The following is a 21918-nucleotide window of genomic DNA, read 5'->3' as shown; positions in this document are numbered from 1 at the left end:
TCATCTCAGGCTCTGAGAATTACACCACTGACGTTAACACTGGAAGGGAGATTAAGAAAAGCTGAAAATATTTTGATAAGGAAAAGAGAGTAAAAGAAAGAAAAAAAATCCAGAGAAAGATATAAAGTTTATTTTTCAGAGGACTTAATTAGTACTTATCTTCATGGAGAATTTGCTCCATATGCCAAGTGCACCACACAGAAAACACAACCTCTGTTTTGTTTGAGGCTTCCAAAATTTGTTCTTACAGCTTTTACTTCAGTGCTCACAGCTAAATATCCACATTCCACATTCTCCTTAAAAGACCAAAACAAGGTCTTAGATCAGCTTCCTGTCTCCAGTGATCATTCTTGTAAGTCACTGTCCAAGCTTGAACCCAAATAATCCTTTCCATTTTTCTTTGATCTCTCCTCTCTGTGGTGTTGTCCTTATGAGAATAAGATACCCAGTTAATCTTGTCTTGGCTTGCTAACGAATAAAAACAAGCACAAAGAGAGAAAGCTGGCCTGAGAACTGGAAGAAATTCTTGTTCTATGAATATGCCTTGGGCTCTCCAAAGTCCAGCTGGGCAATCCAAATTGGCTGAACTTTTAACATCTTCTGAAGGATGCCATCTCCAACAACACAGCTTGTATCATTTCTTTCTTCATGTGTGGGATGTGAGCGTTGTTGACAAGGTTCAGAATTTGTTGCCCATTCCTAGTTGCTCTTCAACAGAGTGGCAATCTAGAGGTCAGTTAAGTGTCATAGAATAGAATTGCTGCAATGTGGAAACTGGCCATTGGGCCTATCATGTCCACAGCAACCCTCTGAAGAACATCCTCTCCAGACCCACACCATCCCTGTAACCCTGCATTTTCCATGGCTAATCCATCTAGCCCACACATCCCTAGACACTATGGGGCAATTTAGCATGGCCAACGCACCTAACTTGCACATCTTTCTCACTATGGTTGGAAACCGGAGCACCTGGAGTTGTTCAATGTGCAACCTCCACACGGTCAGTCACCTGAGGATGGAGTCAAACCCAGGTCCCTGGCGCTGTGTGATAACAGTGCTAACCAGTGAGCCACCGTACCACCCTTAATCCCATTGTTCTGGGTCTGGAGTCATATGGAGGCCAGGCCGGGTAAGGACAGCAGGTTTCCTTTGTTAGTGCAGCAGGTATAAAAATCAACAAGGTTTGCAGGGTCACATGAGGTTAGCTTTTAATTGCACTCTTTTTATTGAATTCAAATTTCACCTTCATGGGTTTTAAAGTCACATTCTCAGAAGATTGGACTGGGGTTCTGGATTACTCGTCGAGTGATATTACCACTGCTCCATCACCTTCCATGTGTTCAAACGTGTCAGTCTAGATTATGTAGCTCAGCTTTGGAAGGAGCTTAAGCCTATAACATTATGTTGCTAAATGTTGACTTTTTTTATTATAATACCTAGTAAAATATGAAACTTGAAAAATTAACAGTGGTCCCATTAGATTTGCAATGATTGCAGTGAACAAACGTTACAGAAATAGTTTAGCAACTGATTTCAGATATGCGGGCCTAATGTATGAGCTAATATTTTAGTTAATCAGGCAAATGAAGATGCTGTCATGTGGCTATTAGCAGGTTAATTAAACAATAGTGAAAGAGATACTTGAGGTTATCATACATTTAGCACAATAGGATTTGTTTTGGCATGAAATGAAATCGAGTGCTGAAACTAATCTTAAAGTGTTAATATACACAAGCATATCTTCAAGTTAATTATTGCCAGAAGAATTCATCTACCTCTGTGAATTCACTAATGGATATTTGAAAAGAGATTATGCTTGGTGGTTGTCCACACAAATTAGTTTGATGAGGCTTGCTTGACTATTACCATAAAGACTATACATGTGAGTAAAGTGCATTACCCTTGTACTTGTGTCTGTACTCTGGTCTAGAGTAATCAGCAGACAGAAGAAAAAGAAAATTGCAAAATTGTTTATATTAAAGAAAACTCGCCCAAAAGTTTTCAGTCTGGAAGTGTACTGTACAAGTATTTAATAATCTTGTCTCAAATTCCTCTCTATTATTTTAGTGCAGTCAGAAACGTTGAATAGATTAACTTTCAATTCAAATAGAGCAGAGGCGAATTTGATACAAGGATTTGAAAGCTAGTTTTAAAGAGAAAGCATTTCAATTTGGCCATGATAAATTAGATTCTAAATACAGTAGATAATAAACTTGCTATATTTTAAGGGTCTTGCACTAATCATTCAGTGATTTAAGTTCAAAAAATACATAATAGCTAGCAGGGCAATAGAGCATTTGTGCATAAATGCAATGTTGCTTTCTTTTGAAAAGATTCTCAGCTGAGGAGAATACGACCAAGTACTAACACCAGACAGAATTCCTGGCCCAGTGCTACTTGGTGAGAAAGAGGGGAAATCCAGTCAATTATATCAGAGGCATAAATCTGTGTGACTTAATTATCTTGTTATTTTCACCACCCCAGGAATGGCAAATTCTAGTCAGATCAAACTGACCTGAGCTGCATCCTGCTGTTGTTCACATCCCTCCCACTGAAATCAGTTGTTAAATCCCTACTACTGCCTGCAGCTCTTTCCCACATTGAATTCATACAAGAGTGATCGGTACTAAACATTCAAAAATCAGCGAGTCATAACAGGGCCATCTGTACACGACAAAATATGTGATCCTAACCAAAGGTTCTTACACCAAAAATCTGTTGCAAGCGAATCAGTTCCTCCTCCTGTGAACTCCAGTGCTCCTTGCCTGTGTCTGTACCAGATGGTGTTCAACTGCATGTCAGAAGAAAATACAAGGACCTTGTGGAGATCCTGCAATTCTGTTAAAAGTGGGGCCTTCAGTGAAGGGAGTGTCATCATAGAATCCCTACATCATGGAAGCAGGCTGTTCAGCCCGTTAAGTCCACACTGACTCTCTGAAGGGCATCCCACCCAGACCCATCCTGCTACCCAATCCCTGTAACCCTGCATTTCCCATGGCTAATACACACATCCCTGCATACTATGGGCAATTTAACACAGCTAATCTACCTAACCTGCACATCTTTGGACCACGGGAGAAACCCACGCAGAGGTGTGCAAACTCCACACAAACAGTCACCCAAGGGTGGAATTGACTGGTACTGTGAGGCAGCAGTACTAACCACTGAGCCACCGTGCTATATTTGTTGAAGCATTTTGTGGGATCTGGATATTGCTGTCCAGACCAAAGTTCTTTTAATCCCCATCCCTAATTGCCCTTGAAAATATGATGATGTTGAACCTTACTGCAGTGGTTGTGCAACTGGTTAGGTGATTATAGAGGGCAGTTAAGAGTTAACCACATTGCTATGAGTCACTTGCAGGTCAGATCAGCTAGGGACATAAGGATGGGGTTTTATACAATAATCAATGATGGTTTCATGTTCACCATTCCATGACCTAAGTTCAATTCCAGGATTTCTTTGTTAATTAATCGAATGGTAATTCTACCAGCTGTCATGGCGAGTTTTAAACCCATGTCACCAAACTATTAGTCGAGCATCTGGATTATTAGTCACTATGCCACAATCTCCCCTGTCACCAGTATGAATACAGTCACTTTCTGGTGAGCTTCATGGTATCATGTGCAGCAAGGTCTTTTGTAACAAGGCTTTAAGGCAATTAAAGATATCTAACAGTATACTTTGCAACTCACCTTAATGTTTTATTTCTATAGCTTGCTGATGACTAGAAGAAAATAATGCAAATGCAAATTTTGGTTTGCACATGAAATCTTTTGGGCACAAAATTTGACTAATGTAAAATTACGCCCAAATGATTTCATGTCCAAACTAATTTGACTAATGTAAAACTTTCTATCTTTAATGGAAAAATCCACCTTAACTTGATATATGGGGTAAAGGTCACTGATGACCTATGTCATAGAATCCCTATGTGTCTGGCTCATCAAGTCCACACCAACCTTCCAAAGTGCATCTCATCCAGATCCACGCCCCCGACCCTATCCCTGTAACCCTGCATTTCTCATATCTAGTCCATCTAGCCTGCACGTCCCTGGACTGTGGGCAATTTAGCCAGTCCACCTAACCTGAACATCTTTGGACTGCGGGAGGAAACTGGAGCACCCAGAGGATACTGAGGGTGAAAGAGGGTGAATGTGTGAACTCTGTATGGATAGTCGCCCAGGGATGGGATCAAAGCTGGGTATTTGGTGCTGTGAGGCAGCAGTGCTAACCAGTGAGTCACCGTGTCCATATATGCACTGGGTAAATTGAACCCCATACCACAATATCTGAAGTATATCACAATACATGATAAGCATGCACTTGTCCAATTGTTTGCGATGTCGTATATTGCTGATATAACACGTCAAAAGTGGTGAGTGGAAAACACATATAGACACATGTGAGAATGTGCACATCAACAATTTATAATAATAGCACCAGAAATGAGAATGTACAGCTGTGGAGAAAGATTCAACAGGCAAGAGCTTTCTTCTTAAGGAGGTCGAAGAACTTACACTGACATGTTGGAAGTCTTTAAAACTATGAACAAGTTGGGCAACATAGACAAGAAGAGAATTGCTCAGATTTTCTCCTGAATCAGGTAGCTCAAGAAATCGCCCAGTTCCCCACTCTTGCCTCGGGGGAACATCCCCCAGATGGTAGGGATCTACATGGTGGCGTGATGGTGATGCAAGGCAAAGGCAAGCCCACTACCCCCTAAGGAGATTGAAGAGGCATCCAAAATGGGGTTTTTAAAAGGGCAGAGTTGGTTCTCAAACTTTGTCCCAGTTGTTTTATTCGATAGTGGGTTCTCTTGCCCCCATATCCTCAACTCCCTTCCAAACCCCTACCAACTTCTCATACCTTATCCGCATCATTACCTTACCAAATAGCTGCTCATACTCTCCATTTCAAACCAACTTTACCTCATGGAGAGAGTGAGGACTGCAGTTGCTGGTGAGTCAGAGTCGGATAGTGTGGTGCTGGAAAAGCACAACAGATCAGGCAGCATCTGAGGAGCAGGGGAGTTGATGTTTCGGGCATACACCCTTCATCAGGACTTCGACTTTCCTGCTCCTCGGATGCTGCCTGACCTGCTATGCTTTTCCAGCGCCACACTTTTTGACTCTGATCTCCAGTATCTGCAGTACTGGAGCGGCATGCTGGCACAGTGGCTAGCACTGCTGCCTCACAGCGCCAGAGACCCGGGTTCAATTCCCGCCTCAGGTGACTGACTGTGTGGAGTTTGCACATTCTCCCCGTGTCTGCATGGGTTTCCTCCGGGTGCTCCAGTTTCCTCCCACAGTCACAAAAGATGCGCAGGTCAGGTGAATTGGCCATGCTAAATTGCCCGTAGTGTTAGGTAAGGGGTAAATGTAGGGGTATGGGTGGGTTACGCTTTGGTGGGTCGGTGTGGACTTGTTGGGCCGAAGGGCCTGTTTCCACACTGTAATGTAATATAGTAATCTAATCTAATATACTCACTTCCTTCTAGTCCCTGTAACCTTACTGTGAAGTCAGTTCCAAAGATGCCCACCTTAAAGAAGTTCTCCTCCCTCCACATGGATCTCAGTCAGCCTGTCTCTGTCACTGCATCCCCCAGGTCATCTCCTCTGCCCTGATGTTGTTCAACTACGTCCTGAAGCAGTCTGCTATTACAGCCAGATCTTTTTCCTCAGTACCTGCCCTACATAACTGAATAATCCGTCTTGGACTCCAGACAACATTCAGGCCATCTCAATTTGGACCGGACAGGGACAACTCTAACTTATGCCCCACACCCACCACAGTTTGCCCTCCATCCTCACTCAGGATCCACATTTGTGGACCTTTTGTCACAGCACACAAGCAATGTGGTTCCACTTTACAAGAGGAGATAAGCCAGAGAGTTGCAAACCAATGAGTCTTACATCAGGGGGACAATCAGAGAAAATTCGGAACGAGAGTATGAATCTCCACTTGGAACATGAAGGTTTGATCGGGGTAGCCAGCATGGCTTTGTCAGAGGGAGGTCATTTGGATAAAATTTAGTTAAATTCTTTGAAGAAGTGACCAGGTGTGTAGAGGAAGGTAGTGCAGTCAATGTACTTTATATGGATTTCAGCAAGGCCTTTGACAAGGTTCCAATGGAAGACTTATAAAGAAGGCAAAAGCACATGGGATCCAGAGGAACACGGCAAGTTGGATCCAAAATTGGCTTAGTGACAGAAGATGGAGAGTGGTGGAAGATGGTGTGACTGGAGGCCAGTATCCAGTGTCGTATTATAAGGATCATTGCTGGGTCCCTTATTGTTCACGATGTATGTATATAAACAATAGAAAAAAAATGCATGGAGTATGTGATGAGTAAGTTTGTGGATGATACAAAGATTGCCTGGGTGGTTAACAGTGGGGGGGGAAGGTGTTAAGTTACAGGTGAATGTAAACGATTGGTTGGATGGGCAGATCAGTCGCTGATAGAATTTAGCCCTCAGAAATGTAAGGTGATGCACTTTGTAAGCAGTGACAAGACATAGTCGAGGCATTGATTATATGAACAGATTATGTTGGAGTTGTACACTTTCGTTAGGCCACAGCTGGAGTAGTGTGTGCAGTTCTGGTCACCGCACTGTAGGAAGGATGTGATTGCGCTGGAGGGGGTGCAGGAGATTAATCAGGATGGCCATAGAATCATAGAGCCATAGATATATATAGCATGGAAACAAACCCTTCGGTCCAATTCATCCATGCCGGCCAGATATCCTAAATTAGTCCAGCCCACTTTGTCAGTATTTGGCCCATATCCTTCTAAACCCTTCCTATTCATATACCCACCTAGCTGCGTTTTAAATGTTGATTGCCTGGGATGGGGGGAGGGGGGGTTTACAGTGAAGCGAGGCTGGGTAAGCTCAGGTTGTTTTCTTTGGAGAAGAGACAGTTGAGGGAAACCTAATAGAGGTGTAGAAAGTTTTGAGATGGACAAGGTGGATAGAATGCTGTGTCCCCTTCAGTAACAAGGGGGCACACTTTTAAGGTGGAAACTGTAGAGGGGATTTGAGGAAAGTATTTTTCACCTAGAAGGTAGTGGGGGCCTGGAATGCATTGCCAGGGAGGGTATTAAGGTGGGAAACCTCACAAACTTTCAAAAGTACTTGAATGAGCGCTTGAAATACTCCTCAGATGCTGCCTGAATTGCTGTGCTTTTCACTCTACTCCAGAATCTGGTCTCCAGCATCTGCAGTCATTGTTTTTACCTGAGTACTTGAAATGTCATGCATTCAAGGCTTTGGGCCTGGTGTGGGAAATTGGGACTAGTGTAATTTTGGTGGTACAGACTCAGTGGGCCGAAAGACCTCTTCTATATGGTGTGGAGTGTCAGGCAATGACTACCTTTAAGAAGTGAAAATCAAACCATCTCCCCTTGACATGTAACAGCATTCCCATCACTATCTGTTCGAGCTACACTTTTCATGACATGAAATGGTATTTGTGTAGTTTAATTGAAGCGTTTTTGGTAAACACTTTCGGTCACCTTTCACCTTGACCGTGCTTTGTTAATTTTCTACAGGCATTCAATGTTAATACTGGCAAAAGCTTTAAACTGTTTGGCCTCATTGTGTCATTTTCCCAGGGTGGGAAGCCTGTTTAACCTCTGACTGAAGGTTCCTGCACTCTGAAGCTTGACCCTGGTCTACCTTATTCACGTAAGCATTCGCGTTCCTGCAGATCTCTCACTGTTGCTGCCAACATTGCTGTGCTTGCTTCGTGTTTGACAGTAGACTGTCGGTGCAGATATCTTGCACCTTTCTCAAAGACCCTGGAATAAAGGATAACTTTGCTGTGTCTGCAGGACTTCCCACATTGCCTGCTTGCTCTTGGACACTGCATCATGACTGATAATGGCACCTAATGCTTGCAGATGTTGTTGTCCAGCTACAACTGAATCATATCTGCTGCTATCTCTCAGCAGTGTGTATTGTCTTAAACATATGAAATAGGAGCAGAAGCAAACCAGTCAGCCTTTTGAGCATTTTCTGCCATTGAATAAGATCATGGCTGATATATTTGAGCTTCAAATTCCACATTCCCATGTTCTGGTTAAAAATTACTAATGGGATGTAAGTGCCTTCGCTGATTTGGCATTGAGAAAGTGGTGGTGAGCTATCTTCCTGAATTGCTGCAGTCTAATCGATGTAGGTATGTCCACGTGTCATTAGGGAGGGAATTCCAGGATTTTGACCCAGCAGCAATCGTGAAGGAATGACGATATATTTCCAAGTCAGGATGGTGAATGGCTTGGAGAGGAACTTACAGGTGTATGGTGTTCCCATGTATCTACTTCCCTTGTTCTTGTAGATGCTATTGGGCATGGGTTTGAAAGGTGCTGTCTAAGGAGCCTCAGTTCCGTTTCTGGTCTATGATGAGTCCCAGGATGTTGATAGTGAGGAATTCAGTGATGATAATGCCAATGAATGTCAGAGTGTGCCAATTAGATTCTCTCTTGTTGGAGACCTCTTGTTGGAGGTGCAAACATTACTTGACACTTGTCAGCCCAAAACCAGAAATTGTCCCAAGTCTTGTTGCATTTGGACACGGACTGCGTCAGTATCTGAGGAGTCATGAATGGTGCTGAATGTTGTGCAATCATCAGCAAATATGCCCACTTCAGACCTTAAAATGGAGGGAGGGTCGCTGAAGAAGCAGCTGAAGGGGGTTGGGTTGAGCTCACTACCCTGAGAAACTCTGCAGAAATACCTTGGCGACTCACATCTAACAACCACAACCATCTCACTTTATACATGGTAAGGCTCCAATTAGTGGAGAGGTTTCCCCCAATTCTAATTGACTCCAGTTTTGCTAGTGTTCCTTAATGCCACATTCGATATCTACTCCTGATACCTCTCAATTCCCCTGGCTAACAAGGATCTAGCCACCATTGCCTTAAAAATATTCAATGAGCCTCTTCGCTGCTTTCTGAGGAGAAGAGTTCAACAGTCACAAAACTGTCAGGAAGAAAATTAACTCGTCAGCTCTATCCTGAAAAGGCAGCCCCTAATTTTAACATGGAACTCTCTAGTTCTGAACTGACCCAAAATAGGAAACATCCATTCCACTTCTAACATGGCAAGACCATTCTGGATCCTACAAACTTTAGTCAAGTCACTCCTTATTCTTTTAAACTTCAGTGGAAACAAAGCGAGCTGTCTAATCTATCCACATGAGACAACCTACTCATTCCAGGAATCAATCGAGTAAACCTCTTGCAAACTGTCTGCAATGCATTTACCTCCTTCCTTAATTAAGCAGGCAAAACTGCAACATTGTACTTGAGATGTGGTCTCACCAATGCTCTGTTTAATTGCAGTGTGACACCCTTACATTTATAACTGTTCTGAAGAACGGTCATCGGACCCGAAATGTTAACTCTGATTTCTCTCCGCAGGTGCTGCCAGACCTGCTGAGCCTTTCCAGTAACTTCTGTTTTTGTTTCTGATTTCCAGCGTCCATAACTCTGTCCATTTTTTACCTTACGTTTATGTTCAATTCCTATTGTTCTTGAGGGTATCAATGTAGACAACTCAGCATCTGCTTAAGGGCAGTCTGTGTCCTTGCCAATGAATTGTTTCTTGTGGCTGTCTTGTAAGATGTCACTTCTAGCTGATGAATTCTAAGCTTCACTTTTGCACAAAACTGTATCTCCACTATTTCCTGTAACTTGGCAAAATTCATCTGGTCCTCTTCAAACTGACTTGAATTGTGAATGACTAGTTTTATTTTTACCACTTGTTAATCTTGTTTTGCAATGGTGGAAAGAAAATCCTACCTCTCGACTTTATTTGATGGCCTAAATTCAACAAGGATTACTGTGGCCTTCTGATTCATGTCCGGGAGTTTGGTAGTCTGATGTTCCCTGGCTTTTGCAAACACTACCATTGTATAATGAACTTATAATAGCAAGACAGACAACTCCATGTGGAGACTCAGCAATGATATGCAAATATACTTTTATTCTCTCTTCTGCTGTTTTTAGCGGCAGCTCAAGCATTCGTGTTCCACACATTTTTTCTTGTTGCATTGGAATGGCAGCTGAGTTTGTCTTGATAACCCTGCAGCTTCTATAGCCCAATTCAATACCCTGAATTTGGTCAGCTCACAAATCAAGGACATGCTGACCACTTCTTGATGGACTTATGGTTAAAGGTGTTTCGCTTTGCAAATTTCTCCATGAAGGACAGGTGATATGGAACGGTCTGACTACTTGGAGTGTTCCAAGGCATCAAGGCCTTTCCCATCCTTTGCAACCCTGGGAGTGGGCAGAACCTCAACACAGAGTGACATTCAGTGTTTGTGTACCGAGGATTTATGCACAGCTTGATGCAACCGCACACAAAGTTGGCCATCAGGATGAGGGAGGCATTGGGTACATTCCTCCCCACCAACCCCCCACCGCCTTATCCAGAGCTTTGTACACATTCTAGTATCTTTCTTGCAGTCATCTCAGTCACCTCAAGAGGGGCAAGCAGCTCAATTGCTGCTACAATTCCCAAAACACTGTCGTGCGAATGTCGAATCCAGAAAATCTGTCAGCATGGATGAACATGGAGGACCAGATGAATTTTGCCAAGTTACAGGAAATAGTGGAGATACAGTTTTGTGCAAAAGTGAAGCTTAGAATTCATCAGCTAGAAGTGACATCTTACAAGACAGCCATAAGAAACAATTCATTGGCAAGGACACAGACTGCCCTTAAGCAGATGCTGAGTTGTCTACATTGATACCCTCAAGAACAATAGGAATTGAACATAAAAGTAAGGTAAAAAATGGACAGAATTATGGACGCTGGAAATCAGAAACAAAAACAGAAGTTGCTTGTGTGTTTTCTTAGACTCTTATAGTAATTATGAGTTTGTTTTTCCGGACGACTTCAACACAACTCAAAGTGTGAATTTTAGAATTGCTTAGAATTTACAGCACAGAAACGAGGCATTCAGCCAAACTGGTCTATGCCAGTGTCTACGCTCCCATTTTAAACCACCTAATTAATTTACCTTTCTATTCATTTCTCCCTCACGTATTTCACTAGTTTTTTCCCAAATAGATCTGTTGCTTGCTTAAACACTCAACGTGTCCAATTTCCACATTCTCACTGCTCTCTGCATAAAGAACGTTCTTATGAGGACGTTTGACAGCAAAACACTTCTGCATGTCAGTAAACATGAGTAAATACAGAGATTGACAGAGAGGTGCAGAAGCATTGAGAGTGAGAGGTACTAATTGGGTTTTTTATGTTCCCTTATATTGGGAATTCAGTGCTTTTTTTTCACATTTCTTTGATGAAGCTGTGCTATTTATTTAGCCAACTGCAGGGCTTAAAGAAAGCACTATTCAATCAACATCACTACGATAGTTTACCTGACCATTACCACATTGCTGTTGGTGGGAACTTGCTTTGTGCAAGTTAACTGCTGCACCTCCGAACAATACAACTGCAAATTATTGACTTATTTGGAGAATAGCCAAGCTGCCGGAGACAGAGAGTAGGGAATCTTAAGGTAATGAGAAGCCAAAAATTGCCAGGATGTGATGGGTAGTGTTCAATAAGGATCCCTGTTGCAACTTTAGCTATTCACTGAACCCTCAAAAACAGAAGAAAGAGGAACAGAGTAGATATTTTGCCCCATCAAACCTACTCCACCTTTCAAAATGATTGCAGCTGGTCTTGGGCTTCAAAGCTACTTTCCCACCCACTCCCCATCCCCTTGATACTCTGTCAGACCAAAACTCCATCAAACCCAGCCTTAAATGTAATCAACAATGCACCAACCATCACCCTCCATGGTAGAAAATTCCAAAGATTCACAATTCCTTGACAGGGACACTTTCTTCTCATCTGGAATTCTTCTGAATTTAATAAAGGTTTTAGAAAGTCAAGACTTCGCATTTGCTGAAGACACAATGATATTCAGCATTTTAAGCAATGCAACATATGAGTACAAAATTAGTGAACAGTAAACTGTGGCAAATTGATTTCAATATAGACAAATGATCATCCATTTTGGATAAAATAAATTATGTTCTGAATAGTGAAACTTCTGAAAATGTACCCAAAGACCCAAAGACACTCAGCAGCCACAGACATAGATCATTAAAATGTTACAGATAGATACATCCATACATAAGAATGAGGAGTAGGAATAGGTCATTCAATCCCTTAAGTCTGCTCTACCATTCAGTATGGTCATGGCTGATCTCATTGTACCCTCAAATCTGCACTCCCACCAATTTCTGATAACCTTTCAACCTCTTGATGAATAAGAATCTCTCTCTTTCTGCCTTTAACATATTCAAAGAGCGTCAGAGTTCCAAAGGCTCATGACCTTATGAGAGAAAAGAAGTTCACTTCATCTCTGTTTAAATGGGTAACCCCTCATTTCTAAACAGTGACATCTAGTTTCAGATTCTCCCATAATGGAAACATCTACCCCACATCCTCAGTTTCAACATCCCTCAAGATCTTATACCAAGTCACCTCTCACTCTTCAAAACTCAAGTCGACACAAGGTTAATCTGTTCAACCTTTCCTCATAAGACAACCTCCTCTCATTTCAAGCATTCCTCTGATAAGCCTTTTCTGAACTGCGTATAATGCATTTGCATCCTTTCTTACACAAGTTGACAAATGCTGTGCCATGTACATTATATCCAGTGTGTAACTGAAACAGAGCTTCCCTACTTCAGTATACAATTTCCCTTGCAATGAATGGTACCATCCTATTCGCTTTCCTAATTACTTGCTATACCTGCATACCCACCTCTTGTAATTGATACATGAGGAGACCCAGAACTCCCTGCATCTCAGAGCTCCGTAATCTCTCACCATTTAAATAATATGCTTCTTTTCAATTTCATATTTCCCCATGTTATATTCCATCTTTGTCCACTCTTAACCTATCTACAGCTTTTTTGTAGCCTTCTACATGCTCTTCACAACTTACTTTGCTACCCATCTCTTTATCATCCCCAAATTGGGACCATAACCTCTACCTCTCCATCCCAGTCAATCATATAAAGTATAAACAATTGAGCTCTTAGCACCAGTCCCTGTGGGTACCACTCATGGCATGGTACATTGGTGAGACCAACTCAGCCAACGTTGTCTATCTCATACGCTGCAGGCAAGGATGCCCTGAGGCATGGTACGTTGGCAAGACCAAGCAGAAGCTACGGCAATGGATGAATGGACTCCACACAACAATCAACAGTTAGGAGTGTTCCCTCCCAGTCGGAGATCACTTCAGCGGTCCAGGACATTCAACCTCAGAACGTAGGGGGACCATCCTCCAAGATGGACATTGGGACAGGCAACAACACAAAGTGGCTGAGCAGGAGCTGATAGCTAAGTTCAGTAACCTTGGGTTCATGCCACACTATAGGTGACCCCATTGCACTATACACACACACAGACACTCCTATACACACACACACGGGCACACACACAGACGCACAGAGAGATAGACAGATAGACACACACACACTCACAGACGGACAGACAGACGCACACACACATACACAGACACTCCGACACACACACACAAACTCCTATAGACCACACACACCTACAGACCCATACACTCACGCAGACTCTCTCTCATACACAAGCTCTCTTTCATACGCTCACGCATACACCCCCACACTCTCACGCACACTCACAGCCTCTCACAGACTTATACCCCTTTACACTCACATTCACATACATACACATACTCTCTCATAGATACTCATAACCTCCCAACTCCCTCCCACACACACCCACATGCACACTCACGCACATATAAGTTTGTGGGGTAAATTTGTACTTGCAGAATTACATTTTATTTTGCACAAAAACTGCATGAATCCAAGTAAGATGCTGGAAATCTGTTTTTTAGTTTAGAATCAGTCTGACCATTGTAACACAGACAGTCTCACACAGGGCACCTCACACCTTCAATGCATTATCTGGGCCGACATGACACTAATTGTTAAAGTTCACTTGACAATGTAACTTTAAAATAGTTCTGCAATTTACATATGAAAGAACTGAAAACAACATGTTCACTCTAAAAGACGAGAGACTTAACAAACAATCCAAATCTTTTCCTTTATATAATTTCAGTTACATTGCACTGTAAACTTTTGCTATAAATTCTGTGTCTTACCATCTTATACTCCACAACCACCTGATGAAGGAGCAGTGCTCTGAAAGCTAGTGCTTCCAAATAAACCTGTTGGACTATAACTTAGTGTTGTGTGATTTCTAACTTTGTACACCCCAGTCCAACACCGGCATCTCCAAATCATGACCACTCGTAACATTTTTCTAAACTGCAAAAGAAATATTTACAACTGACCTCTACTTCCTGTTAGCCATTTCCTGTCTATTCATGCCAATATTCCACCATCTGCATCACGATCTCTTTTTTGCCACAACTTTTGAGGTGCCACCTTATTAAATCTAAGTATAGTACAATAACTGGTTCTCCTTTATCCATAATACTTGTTACCTCCTCAATAGAGTAGTTGAATATGATTTTTTTTTCACAAAGCCATGTTGACTCTGACTGATTACTTTGAACTTGTACAAGTGCTCTGACATAATTTCTTTAATAGTAGTTTCTAATGTTTTTCTATTCCCTGTACTTCACAGTTGTTTCCTGCTTTCTGTCTTCCTTCTTAGAAAGAAAAATATAATCGAAACAGCTAATGGAAAGCTGATCTTAATTTCCAAAGCAGTCAAGTACAGGGGTTGAACAATTATGCTTCAGTATTGGGACACAGTGTTCAGTTCTCAGCACTAAGTCTTTGATAGATTATATTGGCCTTGGACTAAGTGCTGTGTAGATTTACTAAAAATATAGCTAGACGTTAGAAATTAGAAGGTAATAGGAATAACTTGATGGAAGATTTCAAAATATTAGGGAAACTTATAGGCTACATAGAAAGGAAGGACAAAGTGTGGACTGCAGATGCTGGAGATCAGAGTTGAGAGTGTAGTGCTGGAAAAGCACAGCAGGTCAGGCAGCATCCAAGGAGCAGGAGAGTTGATGTTCCGGGCCTGCATAGAGAGGAAAATATTTCAACTTGCTGTCAATCTGGAACAAAGGGGACATAACCGAAAAACTGGTGACAGACCATTCAGGAGTGAAACTAGGAAACACTTTGGTCGAGGTTTCAAAGTTTCTTCTGCAAATGGAAGATGATGCTAGATCAATTGAAATCTGAAGAAAACAGGTAAAAGAGAGCGAATGCACAGAAATACTATTGAACAGTATTGAATTCAATTAACAATAAATACATGCCAGACTATGTACATTAAAAATATAATTTCACTTCCTCAGACACTATAGCGCTGAGAAAGTTAATAAACATGGACAGATCCAACCTCCATAGATAGGTCAGAGGCTGTGATAGACGGACACACATACACAGGATCATCACCATGCCTTCAGGACCAATGGTATGTTGACAGGGTGACAGGGAACATAGCGAGCACTCCAGCTGCTCCATACTCACAGGGAGACAGGGCAGTGCCAGCAGTGCCAAGCTAGAAGAGGAACCATGCACATCCCTGTTCGAGATCAACACTCCAGAAGTGACCTGCTTGTCATCTCCACCCTTTCTGCTCCCCTCTGACACCTGGAAGTTCATCCCAAAGAGAGCCCCATTTGCATCTGACAAGAAGACTTTCCCCAAAAAGAGGGGAAAGAGGGGGTGGAGTTGCATTGTTGGTCAGCGATGATATCACGGCTATGCTAAAGGAGGACACTATGGCGGTCTTGAGTCGTGAGGCATTATGGGTGGAGCTGAGAAATAAGAAGGGTGCAGTTACATTGTTGGGGCTGTATTACAGACCTCCCAACAGTGAGCGTGAGGTAGAAGAACAAATAGGTAAACAGATTATGAATAGATGTAGAGGCAACAGGGTAGTGGTGATGGGAGATTTTAATGTTCCCAACAATGACTGGGATACACTTAGCATCAGAGGTCTGGATGGAGTAGAATTTGTACGAAGCGCCCAGGAGAGTTTTCAAGGGCAGTATGTCAATAGTCTGACGAGGGAAGGGGCCATATTGGACCTGGTACTGGGGAACGAGCCAGGACAAGTGGTAGAAGTTGCGGTGGGGGATTTCTTTGGGAACAGTGACCACAATTCTGTAAATTTTAGAATACTCGTAGATAAAGAAGAGAGTGGTCCTCAGGGAAGAGTACTAAACTGGGCCAAGGCCAATTATATCAAAATTACGCAGGAGCAGGGAAATGTGGATTGGACACAGCTATTTGAAGGGAAGTTAATTTGAGAAGTGGGAGGCTTTCACAGATAGGTTAACGGTAGTGCAGGATAGGCATGTCTTGTTGAAGGCAAAGGATAGGAAAGGCAAGATTCATGAACCGTGGATGACAGGAGAAATTGTACAACTAGCCAAGAGGAAAAGGGAAGGGTACATAAGGTCTAGGCAGCTAAGAACAGAACGGGCCCTGGAGGAATATTGGAAGAGTAGGACAAGTCTTAAACAAGGAATCAAGCGGGCTAAAAGGGGTAATGAAATAGCTTTAGCAAGCAGAAATAAGGAAAATCCCAAAGCATTTTATTCTTATATAACAAGCAAGCGGGTAACTAGAGAAAGGATTGGTCCACTAAAAGATAATGAAGGAAGGTTGTGTGTCGAACCTGAGAGAATAGGTGAGATTCTGAATGATTACTTTGCATCAGTGTTCACTGAGGAGAGGAACATGATGAATCTTGAGATTAGAGATAGAAGTTTGATTAGTCTGGATCATGTTGGCATAAGTAGAGAAGATGTGTTGGGTATGCTAGAGGTTATTAAGGTGGACAAATCCCCAGGACCAGATGGGATCTATCCCATGTTGCTGAGGGAGGCAAGAGAGGAAATAGCTGGGGCCCTGACAGATATCTTTGTGGCATCCTTAAATACAGGTGAGGTGCCAGAGGACTGGAAGGTTGCTCATGTTGTCCCTCTGTACAAGAAGGGATATTCCGGGTAACTGCTTCAGGCAACTGTCTGTGTGGAGTTTGCACGTTCTCCCCATGTCTGCATGGGTTTCCTCCGGGTGCTCCAGTTTCCTCCCACAGTCCAAAAATGTGCAGGTTAGGTGAATTGGCCATGCTAAATTGCCCCATAGTGTTAGGTGAAGGGATAAATTTAGGGGAATGGTTCTGGGCGGGTTGCTCTTTGGAGGGTCAGTGTGGACTTGTTGGGCCGAAGGGCCTGTTTCCACACTGTAAGTAATCTAATCTACAGACCAGTGAGTCTGACGTTGGTGGTGGGGAAGTTGCTAGAGCAGGTACTGAGAGATAGGATCTATTTATATTTAGAAAAGAATGAGCTTATCAGTGATAGGCAACATGGTTTTGTGCAGGGGAGATCGTGCCTTACCAACTTAATAGAGTTCTTCAAGGAAGTGACCAAGTTGTTAGATAAAGGAAGGGCTGTTGATGTCATATACATGGGCTTTAGTAAGGCGTTTGATAAGGTTCCCCATTGTAGACTAATGGAGAAAGTGAAGTCACATGGTGTGCAGGGTGTTCTAGCTAGGTGGATAAAGAACTGGTTGAGCAACAGGAGACAGAGAGTGGTAGTTGAAGGGAGTTTCTCAAAATGGAGAAAGGTGACCAGTGGTGTTCCACAGGGGTCAGTATTGGGGCCACTGTTGTTTGTAATATACATAAATGATCTGGAAGAGGGCACTGTTGGTATGATCAGCAAGTTTGCAGATGACACAAAGATTGGTGGAGTAGCAGAAAGCATAAGGGACTGTCAGAGAATACAAGACAATATACATAGACTGGGGAGTTGGGCGGAAAAGTGGCAGATGGCTTTCAATCCAAACAAATGTGAGGTGATGCATTTAGGCAAGTCTAATTCTAGAGTGAATTATACAATGAATGGAAGAGCCTTGGGAAAAGTTGATGGGTAGAGAGATCTGGGAGTTCATGTCCATTGTACCCTGAAGGTTGCGGCACAGGTGGATAGAGTGGTCAAGTAGGCATATAGTATGCTTGCCTTCATTGGACGGGGTATTGAGTATAACAGCTGGCAAGTCATGTTAAAATTGTACAAGACATTGGTTCAGCCACATTTAGAATATTGTGTACAGTTCTGGTCGCCACATTATCAAAAGGATGTGGACGCTTTGGAGAGGGTGCAGAGAAGGTTTACGAGGATGTTGCCTGGTATGGAAGGCACTAGCTATGAAGAGAGGTTGAATAGGTTAAGTTAATTTTCATTAGAAAAAAGGAGGTTGAGGGGGGACCTGATTGAGGTTTACAAAATCATGAAGGGTATAGACAGGATGGATAGAGACAAGCTTTCTCCCAGGGTGAAGGATTCAATAACCAGAGGTCACACTTTCAAGGTGAGAGGTGGAAAGTTTAAGGGGGATACATGCGGCAAGTACTTCACACAGAGGGTGGTGGGCGTTTGGAATGCGTTGCCAGCAGAGGTGGTAGAGGCAGGCACGGTAGATTCATTTAAGATGCGTCTGGACAGATACAGGAGTAGGTGGGGAACAGAGGGATACAGATGCTTAGGAATTGATCGACAGGTTTAGACAGTATATTTGGATCGGCTCAGGCTTAGAGGGCCTGTTCCTGGGCTGTAAATTTTCTTTGTTCTCTTTGTTCTCATGTCTGGGCCATCCAGACACAAACACCTGCGGGGACTCAAACAGGCTTCAATAGCCCCTGGTTTTCACGTGGTGCACTGTGCTAGCCATGTAAACTGCTGGCGCACTGAGCAGGTGTGAGATTGACAGGGCACACTGCTGAAGAGCATGATTTGTGCCTCTTGGATTGAGGACCACTGAGCAGCAAAGAAAGTCACCTAGACATGGGATGGTTTAAGGAGAACGAGAAGGTCTGGATGGTGTGTGCGTGCAGATGGGCACCAAGTGAGCAAATGCTAAGCGGGTCAGCAGCCCTGAGATGCAGTCTGGTCTACTCTGTGAGCTTAGTGCCTGTCCATCCGCACAAGGCACCTCTGCAGCAGCCTTTCAACATGATCCTGTAATGTGAGTCTGTTTTCTGCAAGTGTAGTGGAGCAGTGCCATGAAGATCATGAGGGGTTGGCAAATGTCAGGTGCCAATGTTCATGGATGAGGGGTGCATGCAGCTGGTTCCCCTGGATTGGGCGGTGAGATGTAGTTTGGTTGTAAGCAACGTGGAGGTCTTGCTCAGTGCATTTGGTAAGATCAGAAAGGGAATGTTAATGAGGCAAGTTGGGCTGGTTACAACAAAAATAATCCCCCTTAATTAACAACTCACCTCTGCCCAGAGAGAATCTCGCTACTCCTCTCCACTTGTCATCAGCATATAAGATGGAGTGAGATAATGTTGACATCAAGATCAGTCTCATTCAACTTCTCGTCTGATTCTGCTACAAATCCCATCGTTTCCCCATGGTGTTAAGACCCAGATGAGATTCTGCTCACTGTGTCTGTCCTCACTGAGAAAGATACCAGAAATCTCGCAGAAATAGATTCAAGGATTTAGGGAGAATGAGGAACTGAAGGAAATTAATATTAGTAAGAAGGTTGTATTGGAGAAATCAATGCTACTGAGGATTCAAACGTCCCTGGATCTAATATTCTGCAACTGGAAATGTGGAAAAAAGTAGCTCTGCACATAATGGATGCTTTGATGATCATCTTCTAAATTCTATAGATTCTGGTATGATTCTTGTAGTATGGAAGTTTAAAAAAAAAATCACCTTGTTATTTATGAAGGGATGGAGGGAGAATTAAGGGAACCTACAGACCTCTAATGAAACTTTTCTAATGAAGAGTCACTGGACTCAAAGCGTTAACTCTGCTTTCTCCCCACAGATGTTGCCTGACCTGCTGAGTTTCGCCAGCGATTTCTGTCTTCATTTCAAACCGACCGACGTGTTAGCCTTCCATCAGTAGTGAGAAAAATGCTAGATTATAAGATAGATATTCATGCTGTGATAGTCAGTTAGATAGGAGTAGGTAAAAACAATGACTGCAGATGCTGGAAACCAGATTTTGGATTAGTGGTGCTGGAAGAGCACAGCAGTTTAGGCAGCATCCGAGGAGCAGCAAAATTGATGTTTTGGGCAAAAGCTCTTCATGATGAAGGGCTTTTGCCCGAAACGTCATATTTGCTGCTCTTCAGATGCTGCCTGAACTGCTGTGCTCTTCCAGCACCACCATTCCATAAAAAGTTAGATAGGAGTAATCTAATTCTATTCAGCCAGCATGCATTTGTAAATGGGAAATCGTGTTTGACGAACCTGTTGATAAAGGGAATCATTGAACATAATATGCTTGAATTTTCAGAAGGCTTTTGACAAATTCCCATATGAGGTTGGCTAGCAAAATTAAAGTACATGGGATAGGAGGAAATGCACTGACATGGATACAGAGTTGGTTAACAGTAACAAAACAGAGTGGGAATTGACAGTGACGTACTGCAAGGATCAGTGCATGGACCCCAGATGGTTTCAATTTATATCAATAGTTAAGCTGTGGGGAGAATAGGGTGCTTGAGGTACAGTGGCAGTGCCCCTACCTCTGGACCAGAAGGCTTGGGTTCAAGTCCCATCTGCTCCAGAGGTGTCTTGTAAGATCCTTGAACAGTTTGATTAAAATATTGAGACGTCGAGGCAATAGGGAAGCAATGTGGTCCCTCTGGACCCAGAGGCCTAGATTCGAATCCCATCTGCTCAGGTGTGTACTGACATTTCTGAGCAGATTGATTAGGAAAATCTTTGAAAGAAACAGGAAAAGAATGGTCTTTATTCTGTTTTGGGGTTCTTATGGCACAGTGCCCCACCTGCCCCAGAGGTATGCAATAATATCTCTGAACGAGTTGGTTACAGAATATCTGGATGTGCAGACTAGGGGTCTCTTGTGGAGGTAACATGTGAGATTCTTAACCTCCGATACCAGTGGAAGCTGAGTCACTGAATATGTTTAAAAGAAAGATCAACAGATGTCTAAATGGCAACAATGTGTGAACTGTGTGGGAAAAATGCATTGAAGTGGGTGATCAGCCATGATGACAATGAATGGGTACAGAGTCGAGAGTGTGGGGTTGAAAAAGCACAGCAGGTCGGGCAGCATCTGAGGAGCAGGAGAATCAACGTTTTGGGCAAAAGCCTTTCATCAAGAATGAGGCTTGTGAGCAAGGGGGCTGAGAGATAAATGGGAAGGGGGTGAGGCTGGGGGAAAGGTCACTGGGAATATGATAGGTAGATAAAGGAGCAGGTGGAAGTGATAGGTCGGAGGGGAGGGTGGAGCAGATGGGTGGGAAGGAAGGAAGATGGACAGGTAGGACCCGTCAGGGAGGCAGTGCCGAGTTGGAGGTTTGGGAGTGGAATAAGATGGGAGCAGGGGAAATGAGAAAACTGGTGAAGTCTACATTGATCCTGTGTAGTTGCACGGTCCCGAGGCGGAGATGAGGCTTACTTCCTCCAGGTGTCAGGTGGTAAGGGTTTGGCTATGGAGGAGACCCATGACCTGCATGTCCTTGGTGGAGTAGAAGGGGGAGTTAAAATATTCAGCCACAGGGCGGTGGGGTTGGTCAGTGCGGGTGTCCCAGATATGTTCTCTGAAACGATCCACAAGTTGGCGTCTTGTCTCCCTGACGAAGAGGAGATCACAGCTTGTGCAATGGATACAGTAGATAATGTGTGTGGATGTACAGGCAAATTTCTGTTGGATGTGGAAAGATCCTTTGGGGCCTTGGGTGGAGGTGTGGGTGCAAGTTTTACACTTCCTGCGGTGGCTGGTGGGGTTGAGGGGGTGTGGATCTCCCTCGTCAGACGGAATGTTCTCCTCGGAACGCTGTTAGGGGTGGGGAGGGAAATATATCTGTGGTGGTGGGGTCCGTTTGTAGGTGGCGGATGATGATGT

Source organism: Chiloscyllium plagiosum, unplaced genomic scaffold, assembly GCF_037043375.1.
Source record: "Chiloscyllium plagiosum isolate Xiang-an unplaced genomic scaffold, Cpla_swu_hap1 HiC_scaffold_9, whole genome shotgun sequence".
NCBI classification, from domain to species: domain Eukaryota; kingdom Metazoa; phylum Chordata; class Chondrichthyes; order Orectolobiformes; family Hemiscylliidae; genus Chiloscyllium; species Chiloscyllium plagiosum.
This window is presented reverse-complemented; position numbering follows the sequence as displayed.